Here is a 15,265-nt window from a genome sequence, read left to right on the forward strand (position 1 = left end):
GTGCATATTATCATATAGAAAGAAGCGAAGCGTAGCGATTCGTACTACCGGAAAAGTGTGCTAGGCAATAGAGTCAGCTTACGGGGTGGGGCGCAAGTAAGCGTAGCGAATCACATAGAGTTGCCCCTACCTGCCAGCGCGCAGATAGATAGGGCGGGCGAGCGCAGGGATGGATGTCTGAGCGGTTGAAAGAGTCGGTCTTGAAAACCGAAGTATTGATAGGAATACCGGGGGTTCGAATCCCTCTCCATCCGCGAGGGCATAAGTTCTCTCTTGCCTTATCTATAGATAAGAACGAATCTCCTCGACTCGACGGATATGATGGATGGAATGGGTAGAAGGTTTAGGTTATTGTGTGTTGATTTAGTTAGGACTTTGTCTCCCTTTCGTTATCTTCCGCCCCGGGGGGATGACCTGTGGGAGGGAGCTAAGTCGAAGATCTCGGTGTCGCCGTGAGTGGTTGATAAACAGCGATTGCTGTTTGATTTAGGGAGTCCTAACCCGCTTAACAGACAAAGAAAACGATAGAGACTTCCGGGTATAGGGTGACGACCTTAATGAATCAAGTATTCAGGTCCGGTAGAGCAATCTCGAATTATCATATAGAAAGAAACTCTCGACGGGTACGGGTATAAGTAAATCGTTTTTGCAATATTTTAGTCATCGCAAAATTAAGGTGAAGTATGATCTGTATCTGTAAAAGTAGATCTTTGAATAACAGATTGGTCTGAACTTAAAATCATTTTAACAAAGCATGACAGTTTTTCATGACTGCCTTGCTTTCTTTTATATGGGAGCTGAAATCAGCATCCGATCGACCCTTGCTGCGTACATGGGTCAGTAGATATCACAGTACTAACATCGCAAACAGGATTCAGGTTTAAGCCACAAAGATAGATGACGATGAAGAGGAATCGTAAATTTGTTCACAATCATTCCTTTCAGGGAACTCACAAGGCCCATCGTGCTATGTGTTCAACACAAAACCCAGTCTTTATCCGTCAGTTTTACCAACCTGACCAAGAAACCGTATCAACCCTGCCGCAAGGAACCATGCCGAGGATCTTTTGAGATATTTCCTAGTCTAGTGGAAGTCTAATAGGTCTCAGGATTCGAGGTGGCTATCTTCCCTTCCGTGGATTTCCTAGTTCGATTTCTCTCTTGCATCTGTTTATTGTGATACTTCCATGGATCTGTTTGGATCAACCTCATTGGCCAGTTCTAGGCAATAAAGAGACAGACAACTCAAAACTCTATTGGATGCCGGTTTGCGGAGATTACCTACGAGGATTTCTTAGGATGGCTCAAAGACGGATTCGGTCTTTTCCTCAAAGGCGGATACGATGGAATTCGCTTTGGACTAGGAGAGAGCTAGACAGCGGGGATGAAAGGTTTGCGAGGAAGAATCAATGGTTCTACAACTGCAACAGCACTTACTTCAAAGACTATTCTACGACCAGCCGCCTACTTAATTACACTTCCAGCATGGCAAGTTCCTTCTTCTGCGAATATGAGATAGACCGACAGCCGGTACGGGACTAAGGGACTGTGGGAACAGCGAAAGACCGGATTCTAAGATATAGGCCAATCAAAAGGAAGATGGTGAAAGACCACCACAAAGAGACCCTCGCTCACGCCTTAGTTGCGCAACCAGTGCCGTCTCAGATTTCATCAGTGCCTTCTCTACCTCAGTCGACTGAGTGGCTCTTAGACTCAGGAGCTTCTCATCATGTCACCGGTGACTTGCTTCGCACCTGTCCTCTTATTTTGCTTATGCTGGTTCAGATACTCTCACCATTGGAGTGGAGTGGAGATGGTACTGGTATGAAAATATCCCACATTGGCTCTTCTCCTGCGGCCTTGTCTCATGGTTCCATTCACGCTTCGCGCCCTCTCGCCTTTTCCCACAACTCATTCATAAAACCAGTTGTCCGTACACTCCTCAGCAAAACGGAGTGGCCAAGCGCAAACATAGACACATTACCTTAGCGGCCTTGCTGTTATGCAACACGCTTCTATCCCGGTTCCTTTTGGGATGAAATATTTGCAAGTGTGGTCTATCTCATCAATCGCTCCGCGCCTCTTCTTCTTCTCTCTCTCCCTTCACACAATTGTTTCATAAAGACCCGAATCTTCGTATTCTCAGACAGCCTCACCTCAGACCTTACATTGATCACAAGCTTCAGCCTCGTTCGATGCCGTGTATTTTTCTTGGTTATGCACCACAACAGAAAGGTTACCGCTGCCTTCATATACCAACTAACAGAATTTGGATTTCCAGACATGTTGTCTTTGATGAAAACAGGTTTCCTTTTAGGGAGCTCTCTACATCTGGATTGACCATTCCCGAGTCCACCATCGAGCCGGCACTGGCACCATTACGAGCGAGGTAGGGCAGCTAGCGAAACAAAGTGCGAGGGATGGATTCGTGCATGAATGTCAGATGGTTGTAGTGGTGAAGCTCGTGATGCTCTGGATGAGACTGACTCTATATGCCCGAAAGGACCAATCAGGTGGATCATTTGGACAGAGGAAGAGATGGGTGGGTGCACTGCCCTGCCGCAGAGAAAGAAGACAGCTCTATCTCAGAAGTGAGCTCCGTCTCACAAGTTAGCTCAGCTCCGTCGATCTTCTCGAGAGGAGCAGTTCAAATCACCCTGTACGGATCCATTGGGATCTGGTCGAAGTAACGGGTACCAGGTTTTTCCTGGAGTTGCCTTTATTCGTTCATTTCTGGTTGAAATATGGGCTGTTTTCTGTGTGGGTCTAGGAAATCAATCCGAATCTGCTTTCCATAGGATCGTTTGGATATTAATCGATTAAATAGGTGTCTTCTGCTGCATTTCGAGTTAATATGTGTACTCTACCGAACGAGGAGGGTCGAGTCGAGGGAACACTTCCTTGACGAGAATCGCTAACAACTCCTTTTCTTTTCTTTGACGAGCTTAAACCACTCCCGGATTCCTAATCATAGCTTTCTTTTGTGGGCCTCCCATCGGTAATGGTATGGGTTCCTCGGTCTCATTATGCATCTGTTTTGTTGCAGTTTTGAACTGTAGTGACACAGGTGCGTTTTAAGAATGGCAGCAGGTCTAATTATTCGTACTTTCGGTGCATACGCCTGGTGAAGGAACCTTCCTTGGGTAGAAAAGTTACTAATAGCTCTGCCTCGAACAAACCCAATTGTAGTGATCGCCCATATTGGATCTTTCGTATCGAAAAGTGATAGGAGGTGAGACTTGCCTATTTCCTTTGGATGCCTATTCATATGTTTTGTGAACAAGTGAGCAGCTGGTGCTCTAGTATACTGTAGTGAGCCTGAATGGTCTTTATGAATTGTGCACTTGCTATATTATTTGTTCTTGCACTTTGGCCTTGAATCCTTATTGTGCACCGTGGTCTCTTGGCTTTGATGACAGGGATATCCCTTTCCCTTCTACTGCTTGATCCATCCCTGCGGCTTGCTCTCTTGAGAAAAAGAACCTAAGCGAATTCCCTTATCTTATTTGGAGGATTAGCCATGGCCTTCCTCAGATTATGGGGCTCCTAGTTTGCTGATCTTGTAAATCTCTTCCCCGCTCAAGTTAAGGTTCCCACGGCAATGAGTGCTTTGCTTCTCTACATCTCGTCTGCTATCTTGATTGAGATGCTTGTTTTCCTAGTAAGAGTTGTACAGCCCATCTCTTCCCTTCTATTCACTACCATTCCGCGTCTTCGACTTCTATTAGTTTCTTTCTTTCTCACTTTCTTTGGCTACAATGGTTACTGCCAGCAATATCAGATCAGAAATGTTATAAGAAATAGCTATATCTATTTTATTTTTCTACTTCCGCTACAGGTGGGGATAGACTGATTCGGTCGGGTCGATAATCTGCCCCGACCTCTCAAGCCTCTAAAGATCGATAAATGGTATCTATCTGGATGGAATGCTAGCAAAGCAATAAAGTACCTTGCGTTGCGGGTGGAAAACAGAGAGGAATCTCCTGCTGCTTCGTTATCAAGAAAGAAAGCTTAGGTTTGGATTTCTTCTCCTTCACTTGTGACCTATGAAGCACCAATGCTTACGATCCGGTACTAGTCCTCCAATTATCTTCCTCCCAACGCGGCAGGTCGGATCTTCTAACCCGATCTCTTCTCAGGTTTCGAGGTTCCTAGCTGTACTGATTAAGGGAGGACAGGCAAGTCACTACACTACTCCAAATGCAAAAGAGATGCTCATCTACGTAAATTCAAGTCAAGCTCAAGTCAAGTAAATGGCCCAGGAATGGATAGCGTAATGTGTGAATCTCAATTGTTCATATAGAAATGGTGCTCTCTGGTTGACAGGTTCGACTTCTTCATTTTACTGGGATTTTGGGCATCAAGTCAATTTTGCCTAACTTTTATTCGTCACATTATACGTGACTCATTGGATTTCCAATGAGAAAAGTGCGGATCATATAGATGGCAAAGTCCATAATTGGTTTTTACCTAGGGAGAGTCGATTGCTTTTTGGAAAAGTTCATCTCACTATTTGGAACTACTGCAAAACTCTCATTTCCAGAAGCCCATTTTCTTTAGTGAAATTGGAGGATGGACGAAAACACCGGGAAAATGAAAGCAATCTTGATTCCGGTTTGCCGAGGAGGGTAGGCTTGTTTTCCCACTATATGCGACAGGCCTGGCTTTCCATACTCAGACACTATAGGAGTGCTGCTACACGAACATCCTTTTATTCGTCACATTATACGTGACTCATTGGAATGCTGTCTTTCTTTGGAAAGCAGAAGTGAGAATTGGATTGCTGTCTAGGCGAAAGCGGGAACTCAGATGACTTTGACTTGATACTTGATTGAGATGCTTGTTTTCCTAAGAGACCAATCCTATGAATCTTCCTTGGACGATTGCCGAGTTGCCACTTCTGATTACCAAGATTACCAAAGACTTATCACTTCTCGATACGAAAGACCTGTTTCCCAGAACCAGAACCAGAATACGAGGAATCGATTTTGACCACTGCTTTGTATGGAATGGCATACGGCGCTTCTGCTACGAATCAATGTGTCAGTTCCCACTATCCTAGCGAACTGAACAATACCAATACGCGAATCACGAGCCGGAACAAACGAAACGAGTGCTTTCTCCGGAACAGAGAACGAATACACGGCGCTTCGAATGGAGAATACGAGACTGAGGAAGAATACCTTGACTCGCTATCTCAAATTCGAATACAGAAATGCAACATATGGTGGAAATGCTATGAGGAACCACAAATCCTTCCTACTGAGGTGAGGAAAATACTAGATTATTTCCGGCACCTTTACTTTACTTTACTTTACTTTACTTTACAGTAGTAACCATACCATAACCATAGTTGGAGGTAGTTCACTAGCACAGCCAGCCAATGAGTAATCAACCTTCCCTTTAGCCAATGAGTAATCAACCTTTTCCCTTTCTGGACCAGCAAACAGAAGAACCAATACGAGTAACCCTTCAAGCCAGAAGAGTAACCCTGAAACCTACGAATAGGAAACTGTCTTTACTTGAAACCGTAAGCAGCAAACCTATGCCAAGGTCACTCATCTTTCCTAAAGACGTTGACTACGACTCTAGATTAGATCTGGTGAATCACCGGTACCTCTAGGTATGGAGATCCTTCGACAAGTTCTTCTTCCCCATTGGCCAGGTCCCTCTGCATACATAGAATGTCATAGATAGAAACGATATCTCGTAACGGAAGACGATAGATTCTAAAACTTGATCTCGCCGGGACCACAGAATTTCGTTTTTCCTCGATAGAGAGTCCTAAGATCTGATCAAGTGATGCTCACCATGGTCCAAAAGTTGACAAGCAGATTTTCTCTCGATGGAGAGCCAGCTGATAAGAATCAAGTCTGTTTCGTATAGCTGGAAAAGTTACCAAGTCCGTTTTCCCGCGATTTTCGCTTTATAGCAGATTTTTCCTCTAGAGATGGTCTTTTGGTCTGAGAAAAGTATGCTTCCCTTAGTGCCAAAACTACTTCATCTGATTTTGCCGAAGGAAACTCTAATCTGGATTTCGAATAGTTCACATTCCCCGGGTATTTGACATATAGAAATTCTGGGAGTCTTCCTGGCCACACGTGGAGCAAGCGGCACCTATCTTTCTCTATCTATCTTGGCAGGGCTTCAAAACTAGTTCGAGAAAAGAAATGCGTCTCTCCTATAACGGAGAAATCACTGAAGCCTATGGCAGCCTCTATCTAGTCGATTGCTTTTGGATCAAGCCCAGTGCAGTGTAAAAACGAAACCCTATTTGACCTCCGGAAAGCCTATTGACAATTCAAAACTTCTGGTCCCCTATACTATACTATAATAGGGAAAGTAGGCAAGTCCATGGCCACCTACTTGAAGTGAAGAGCAGAAAAGAGATTTGATTCACTACCGAGTTCTCTTCCAATGAGTAACTACTAATGTTACGAATCAAAAACGAGCCCTTCGTCCTCTGAAAGCCGGCGATCGAGTGAGTAAGTCCGCCAGGAAGCTAGTTCTTTAGGGCTTAAATGAAAGCTTGTCGGCTGTGAAAAGTATACCTTTCCTTTTCCTATCCTTTCTTCTCTACTGGCTATCCTATCCTTTCCTTGAGTTTGTTTCTTTCCGCTGCAAAAAAGAAGCTAGTCTACCAGCGCTTCGTTCTAGCTCGAAAGCAAGGTTCTATGAAGACTCACAAGCACAAGCAAAAGTAGCCCCTCCCTTAGAGCAGTCTCTTTTGAAACAAGTCAAGGAAACCAGTCAAGTCAACCTGACCCGAGATGCAATGCAATACGACTTCACAGTTGTGTTGATTGAAGGAAGTGAGCGTATGCCGGCTAGTCCGGTAAATCGTATCATGATCATAGCATCGGGTTGGTGGGACAACCCTAGTCAGAGTGAGGGTTAACAAGAGTAGCGAACGGATTCCAGTATTTCATTTTTCCTTTCACCCGGGTTTCCTCTTTTCTTATCCGACGACTGCCATGCTTCTACCTTTCTTATCTGCCTACTACTAGCCTTCCTTCTTACTTTCTGGTTGGAGTATTTCTATTGACGGATCGAGGTCCGGGTCCTTGGCCTACGCTTTGGAACCTGGAAGAAGGAGACTCATTAGCTGAAGAAGTAAGCAGACCTAGATATTCCCTTAACCTAACCAGCCGGAATCCTTATTCCAATAACCCTTAGCCCTAGCTTTCATTGAAGGAAGTGAGGGTCGACCTTATAACTCCGTATGTATCAACTAGCCATTATCAGATCCGAGGTCCAATTTACTAGATTGGCAAAAGGGGCGGGTGCAGGACAAGAAGCCAATCATTCATTTTCATGCATTGTTCGATTCACACTGCTCCTTGGTCCGTGGCTAGTGCTTTTCTTTTCGCTAATCACCCAACTCTCAGGCCAGTCAGAAGGGCATTGATGGAACACAGACCGGTAAGCTCTTCGATTAACGCCGTCCGAACTCTTGCTTGATAGGACTTCCTATTCTTCACCTGGGGCTGGTACCTTTCCCAGCTTTCTTTCTGGACAGCTATCTTTGATTGACGGAGGGCAGCCTGCCAAACGGCTCTGCCCTAGCTTCTACTTCCTAGTTTAGTTGATATCTAGGTTCCAGTGTAGTAAGTCTTCCAAATGTATAAACACTTTTCTGGTGTGGTTGAACCTATGATTATGATCGGTTGGGCAATCCGCCTATACTATAGCCTGCCTTGGTCCCGGGCGGGCGGCACCTAGCTATAAAAAAAGTGGGCGTATCAGAAGAAAAGAATGGTTTCCTGCAGTACTTTTTAGTAGGGGAAGTTCCAATATATATATATAGCCTTCTCGAAAGAAGAGCGCGCGCAGAGCTCTAAGAAAAAGCATCACTCACTTACAATAATAATGAGGACCAGGAACCAATCTCTTTGTTGCGAGGAATCCGGGAAATAACTAACTCCAAGTCACTTAACTCACTCTGTAAGGCCATGAAAATCCCAAAGGAAATATAGGAAATACAAGTCAGTCAAAGAAATGCAATTCGGAAATGCGCACGCACCAGTCAATCTAGTCAAGTGCTACTCAATCTCCTACTAGATATATAGAGGCCATATAGAGGCAGGCAAATCCAGGAATGAGATATAGCGGAGGGAATACGGGCCTCCTTACCTACCTGAAATAATCTATGAAAATTCAAAGTGGAGTAAAGAAACCTAGAGGTAGAACCCATTTGAGACTATGAATATTCAATCTCAGTTTGAACCCTCAAAAAGGCTAGTTTGAGAGGAGTCTAGAACTAGAAATAGAAATCAGGCTAAAATGCACATGATCCAAATAAGGAGAGGAAGCGGAGATCTTGAATCGAGAAAGTGGCTTTTTCTATCAGAAAATGAATCTGCTTTCTGATGGCCATTTCGGTCCGTTGTGGGACCACGGCTTGCAAAGAAGGTATGCTCGGTCGGCTTGCGCTCTTACTTGGAAGTGGTCTCAGTAGCGAAGTCAATAAAGAGGGTAGTCCTCCTAGCTAGGAAGTCGTTGATGAATCAACCGATTTGTTTTTACTACGTATCATTAAGAATTCGAATACTAGCTTGCGGCAAGTGACGTCAAGTAGGGAAGATACCCAAGGCCCATATGAGGCGCTTGAAGAAGTGATCCATTAAGGCTTGGGACTAAGCAAAGCAGAATAGGAAATAGTAGTTGGATAGCTTTTCCTTGGGGTGTTCCCTGCCCTTTCATCGATTTTCGAGAAGTGCACTACATGTCAAACTCGAAGAGTTACTCACTTGGCCACAAGAGCAAATGTATAATGGTAGTCAATACCCTCACCCAATCTGAGTATACCCTTTGGCGACGAGGCGGGCCTTGTACCTATAAATACTGCCATCAGTATATGCTTTCATTTTTGAGACCCAGCCAATGGCTTTCTTGCCAGTCCTTTCCTGACGTCTTAACTCGGATGGGCTTAGTAAGAAAAGAATGATTCGCATAAAGATCCGGCTGCTATTGACGTAATGAAGAATTTCGGCAGATAAAAGAAGCAAGCTTTCGAGGAGAAAAAAGGATTGAATCAAAGGGTCCATAATAAAGTTGGAGGCCATAATGTACCCTTTAAATCCCGAAAAATACGCTTTAATGCTTGCCAGTGCAAATCTCGTGGGTGTTGCATGAACTGACATGCTAGGTTTACTGCATATGAGATATCAGGTCTTGTAAAAGTGAAGTACTGTAGAGCACCGACAATTTGGCGATAGGGAGTCGGATCAGCGAGAAGCGAACCAAGATTAGATTAGAAGAGAGTTGTGAGTTGGGTGCTACCGGTGTTGAAACCGGCTTGCAATCAGCCAGGAGTGCTCAGTTTGATTTGATATGATAAGTAGATACTTTTCAAGGAAGATAGCCTGAGCGAGTCTTTTCGCGGAGCTATTGTGCCGAACGCTGGCTTTCAACTTCCCGTACCGGGAGAAAGATTCTAACGTTGATCGAGGGAGCAAAAGGGAATCTAAAGGGTGAAATACGCGTCTGTCTCATTAGAACCCCGCTCCGCTTAGTCGACAACAAGAGAATCGAAGCATCCTCCTATTCCTTATGTTTCAAGAGTTCCCGAGATATGCAAGCAAGTTGGGCTGGGCACTTGTTTTTAATAATGCCAATGGGCATTCGAATCCCTGAGAGAGAGCTAATAGGAAGGAAGATGGCTCTGGATTCACTAGGCTTTCGCTGGCTAGAAGCTTCGAGAGAAAGTAAAAGAGATGATGTGGTTGAAAAGGTGGTAACTGTGGATAGCGCCAAGTAAGCTAATCCTAAATGTCCAGCCACGCCAAACCGAACTCTTATCACATTATTTGTAGGCTTTGCTATTCTTACTCCTCTGTGACCTTCATCAATCACTAGGCACAGTATCAGTTAGCGTGATATGGGTTGGTAAAGTAGTAAAGAAAGTCTTAGTTATTAGGAAAGAAATGTTGCAGCCTATCTGCCACTGAGTTGGAATCGATTTGCTTAACCTGCTAATGCACGGAGATTAGCCAAATTAGAGAATATGAGGACGTCGGCAATGGTTGGTTTTAATGCTCGCACAGACGAAATAGAATACCGGATTGGACCTTAGCCGCTCGGGAATAGAATCCTTCACCACCAGACCAGGAAAGGCAATCGCCACGACGCTGACATCTTTTCATACGTACTAGACCCGGAGGCAAGGCAAATTCGGAAGAAGCCGCTTACACGACTTCCAATACAGACAACTCAAGCAAGAGGTTTGACATCACTCCTGCAACTGCAAGACAAAGACTCAATCAAGAACCAGAGAAACTTAAATCAACCTTAGTATTAGTAAGAGTAAGAGTATTAGTAAGAGTAACCACTTCTGGCTCGTTAATGTTTCGCTTCTTTGTCCTTAAAGAACTTTGCATACATCGGAACATGTAAGACAGCATCAAGGATGGGGATGGTAATCTGCGCATCTTGAATCATCTCAAGAAACTTAGCAAACTGCTTGTCTTCACTTGACTTCTCAAACCGTTCTGGAAATGGCTGCTTCGGCTTGGTAGGTGGAACTGAAGTCGAACTGATTGATGATGGATCATTAGGAGCTATAGCTGGTGGTGTAGAAGAACTAGGCTGTCCAGCAGTAGTAGTAGTGGACTGCTGAGGTACCTGCTGGTCCTGTGGAGAAGGTTCATTTATCAGGAATCTACTTGTTGCATAATGCACATGCCACAAACGATAAAGTGGAAGCACACTCAGATGAAGAGGATGGTGAATTGATCAATAATCCCATGTCTTTTTTTGCTGAGAAATCTTGGATCAAGACATACAAGGCAGCATTGGTCAAACATAGGACTACCTAGGCTAGGTCATTCATTGCTTGGTCCGCTATATTCGTTTTGTCTTCTAGTTCTCCACAGGGACTTCCTACTACTCCGCCGAATCTCTCATCTGAGAAAGTAGGTCACCTGGGTCGGGTAAAGCAGCGTAGATAAGGCTGGAGTTTATGAACAAGTTGATGTCTACTAGGGCATTGACCGTACAAGCAGGTAAGTATAGGGCTCGGCTAGGAATTCGTTTATGCTTATATTTATAAGCTTTCTTCTCACTAGGTAGGGCGGGCAGTTGGTCTTATTGCCCTGCATCATATGAGAAGGAGTTCTTCCACGAAATAGAGGTCGTCTATGGTCTTTGTGGCATTGATGGATAGTACTGGTCTGTTGTCAACAAATAGACTGGCTAGGTCACAGTCTGCTAAGTCTACTAGTGGGATATGAATATGCATTAGTAGTAGTTATTGCTGCCGGATTGGTATTAACAGTTGGTCAAGTCTAACGTAACGTTTTTCAAGTAGAAGGATAGGGCATTAATTACCTGGGGTCGATAGGTACACCTTTATAATCAATTATTAGCACAAAGCTCTCATCTCACTTTTCATAGGTAGGCCTCTATAGTTATAGTGTATATTGGCTTTGATTCTTTCTATTGTTATGGGAAAGGCATATCCCCACCCAGTTCTTCTTCGTCTTAATTAATAACTCCTTCCTGAACTTCAAAGTACGATAGAAACTGACTTATATCTCGTAGGAAAACTAGAGAATGAGCCATCTCCATCTCGTAGAGAAACTAGAGAGGTGCTGGGCGCAGCTGAAAGGAAATCCAAGAAGAGTCCATGAAAGGCTAGCACGATTAGGATCCTTTGTAGGGTTTATCTCGGAAGAGAAGGCTATGAAGCGAACATCTCTTCTTTGGGTTGGGAGAGAGGGGAAGATCTATGCAGGACACTTAACCCGTGCCGGAGGACTGCACACAGCTGGTACAACCTCGTACATTTTACATGTTCTTACAAGTCCGATGGTACAGTTGACCTAGTATCGAATTATTATAGATTCCGTTGGCAGCCATTGCCCCCCTGCATGTCGTCTGACACGACCGAAACGAAACTTGACACCCCCTAGCAGCCCCCTGTCGGCATCGAAAACGGAGGGAAGTGCGCGTGCTGATGTTTAATCATGCGATGCCAATGATGTAAGCGCGGGCCCGCAGGTGCAGACAGGTTCGTCGGGGGTTATGCAAGCTTCAGAGGTGGGGGGTACGATTGTGGAAGATCGCGTGGAGGCAGGGGTTGGAGATGTGATGCAAGGGTGCGGGGAATTGGGTGGAAGGACAGTCGTTAATGTGGAGTCAGGTTTGACGGGCGTGAGGCAAGAAGTGGAGGGAAGTGGGATCTAGATTAGAAGAGATAAATACGATATTCCTGATCTGATACCCGCGGACGATCCCTAGCCTAGCTTGGCAATCCCTTGAAAATGCAATGCATTTTCCAAATTGCTTTTTCTCAAAAAAACTCTCAAATCAACTCACGCATATTCCCTTGCTTCTGTTAACTACGCATATCTCCTGTTTCTATACTTGCTAGCTAGCAACCTCTTATCACACAGAAAGCGTGACATGAATGCATACCCCCGTGTATACAACTCCTTACTATCTCTAATATACCGTTGCTTGTTCGGCGCATAGACCTATTATTATTCTCGGTCAGGCTTTCCTTTTGGCAGGTGATTACTATATATAATATAGCGGGCTTTCCCTTATCCGTTCGCTTAGGTATCTGACTGTGTAGCGTAGTTCGCCGATTCCCGGGGCCGGCACGGCACAACCGGATCCCCATCCTTAAGCAAACACACCTTCCTTTGGGTCATTGAAATTTCATCTTACTTGATCCTTCTAAATCAGCTTGTGCTACTTAATCTAGATTTACGAGATTCTTCCTTCTATTCTAGCTAGGTGGCAGGCCAATACCAATACAACTAAGTTTAGGAGTGGATTTCATTTCGTACCTACGTAGGATTCCCTAACTCATCCTCTTATCCATCCTTTCCTGGACTTTCGTAAGGGGCAATAGCACAAGCAGAGCCTTTATAGAGCAGTTGGATTGCGCCTTAGTCACTAGCATACGTTTTCTTGCTTTGAGCTACTAGCGCGGATTGTTCTGGTTTAGCTTGACCTACCCCCGTTCTCTTTCATGCTTAACTTGAATGCTGAACTATCGATAAGATAAGGGCTGTATCGTTCGTGATCAAGTCATCGAGCGCATGTTTGGAATTCAATAGCGCTTTCTTTGGCAAGGCAGGATATGAAAGGAACGGAAGTACCGTTGTTTCCATAGAGGATTGAGCAGTGCCAGATACGGAAACAATAATGGCAGTCAATTCCTTCTGAAATCTATTTATACGGGGCCATTCGAAGCAATACCTTGTAGTTAGAGTCCTCTGGAAAAGCAGAATCTTAATAGTTTGAAAAGATAGAAAAAAGACAGAGTGATACCCTTAGAGCCAAAAGCAGATAAGTCAAGCGGCTAGAGCGAATCCTGGATAAGGCTCCTCTTGCCTGAGAGAAAGGGACTTCTTTCTACAGCCGAAGCCAAGCGCAGACGGCATATGAAAACCCGTCTTTAAAAACCAGGAAAGACACTCATAAGATTTCCAATGAAAGGAACGCTCGCCAGAATGAAATACTTCAATTAGGATGAGCTACTACATATCGTTCTGAAAGGGGCCTGTGAAACTGAAGCAGTTCCTGCAACCATCAACGAAGTCAAGACATTACCTATAGCAAGAAAGACTACCGATACCGATAAAGAAGAGCCGAAGCCCTACCTTGTTCCTGCCATCCCTTCCCATTCATCTCCACTATACCCCTCGTCTTCTAATTCCTTCCATTCCACCACGGAATTCTCTATAATAAAATAATTCGCAAATCCAAATCCGCTAATTGTTCTCTAATAGCACCCAATGAGTAACTACTAATGTTATGAATAAAAGGCCTGTCGCAATTTCCCGATTTCGAAACAAAGCCTGGGGTAGAAAAAAAGGGAGAAATGCTGTGGTTACAAGATGCAATTTCATCTTCGAATAAACCCCGTAATCGTAAGAAAGTAGGTTTTTTAGCGCTGGGCCTAGCAAAAGAGAAATCGCCGTATACTAGGCCCTCCAATTTCTTAAGGGGTTTATTTAAAAGATTCGCGATATAATATAACTAGGAAGACCTTTCAAATACCACACATGAGTCACTGGACATGCCAGTTTGATGTATCCCATTTGATATCTTCGTATCCGAGAATCAACAAATTAGACCCCGCATTTTTGGCAAACAGACGAGAGTGAATTACTCTTACTCGGAATGGGGAGAAATCCCTGACTGGAAAATACCCCGCTCAGAGTAGGTGAACGAAGCGATATCCGGGTGGATATAGCGAGAGAGCCGACCAAAAGCTAGGCTATGTGAGACAGCCCAAGAACCTCTTTTCTTTACTGCCCTCTCATCAAAGATGGACCTGATAAGGGCTTCATCCCATTGGCTTGTCTTGTCCTCCTGTTGCTTGCATCGCTCGTGCTCCCTATCGAGGTCGCTCTTCACCCTATCCCTTTAGTGTAAAAACGGGATAAAGAGCCCTCAATAACACGCTTGCCCAGGAGGGTATAACAGCTGATAGAGCCTCGGATATGGCTCCTTAACTGGTAGTACGCGCTAAAGACACCAGATCATTTTGATAGAAATGAGGTAGACTGGAAGCTGAAGCCAATAGACCAATGGAACTAATCAATCACTTGCTTTCCCGAACTGGACAGCAGGATTTTATCAGCACTGGACTTGAATCGCGTCGATGACTCTAATCTTTAGAGACAGAAGCAGATGGGAGAAGGTTGGATATGGATCATGATCAAGTCTACCTCGTAAGCTAAGCCACTTAAAGATCTTTGAGCAGCTCGAGAGATCTTCATTGGTAAAAAGTAACCTCCCGATTAAGCGATATTATAAAGGTACAAACCAATTAATCTAATATTGATTTGCAGAACGGATTCAAATACCGAGCATCAATATTAGATTCACACAAAGATCCGGGTGTCGGATCTAGTAACTAACTACTAGATCAAGCCAAGGTAAAGACACATCATTAGTATCATTACTATAAATAAAGTTGATACTCTTATATGATTGGAATATCCACCACCGGACGATATGATAAGTTTTAAGAAAATAAAATAAAAATGAAAATGCTCTTTTTAATGAAAGGCTCTTATTTATTTCAAATTAATATGATAATTTCACGGTGTTATTCAAAAAAAACTAGAGCAGAAAAAGCGAAAGCTAAAGCTTTCTCTAAAGCAGCAACTAGAGCAGAAAAAGCGAAAGCTAAAGCTAAAGCTAGAGAAGAAGAAATTGCTCAAGCTGAAGAATATGTAGACAATGTTGTGAAACAACTATCCCAGGAAAAACCTAACCCTGTACTGGATCCTTTTAGGGAAAG

General features: G+C 44.0%; 1 non-coding gene across 1 annotated transcript; it reads left to right on the plus strand.

Annotated features, from left to right (window-relative positions):
• The first annotated feature begins 167 nt into the window (after positions 1-167).
• TRNAS-UGA (transfer RNA serine (anticodon UGA)) lies at positions 168-254 on the plus strand. Its single transcript has one exon. It is a non-coding gene; the product is annotated as a tRNA-Ser (tRNA).
• The last annotated feature ends 15,011 nt before the right edge of the window (positions 255-15,265 follow it).

This window comes from Zea mays, unplaced genomic scaffold (assembly GCF_902167145.1).
Source record: "Zea mays cultivar B73 unplaced genomic scaffold, Zm-B73-REFERENCE-NAM-5.0 scaffold_591, whole genome shotgun sequence".
NCBI lineage: Eukaryota > Viridiplantae > Streptophyta > Magnoliopsida > Poales > Poaceae > Zea > Zea mays.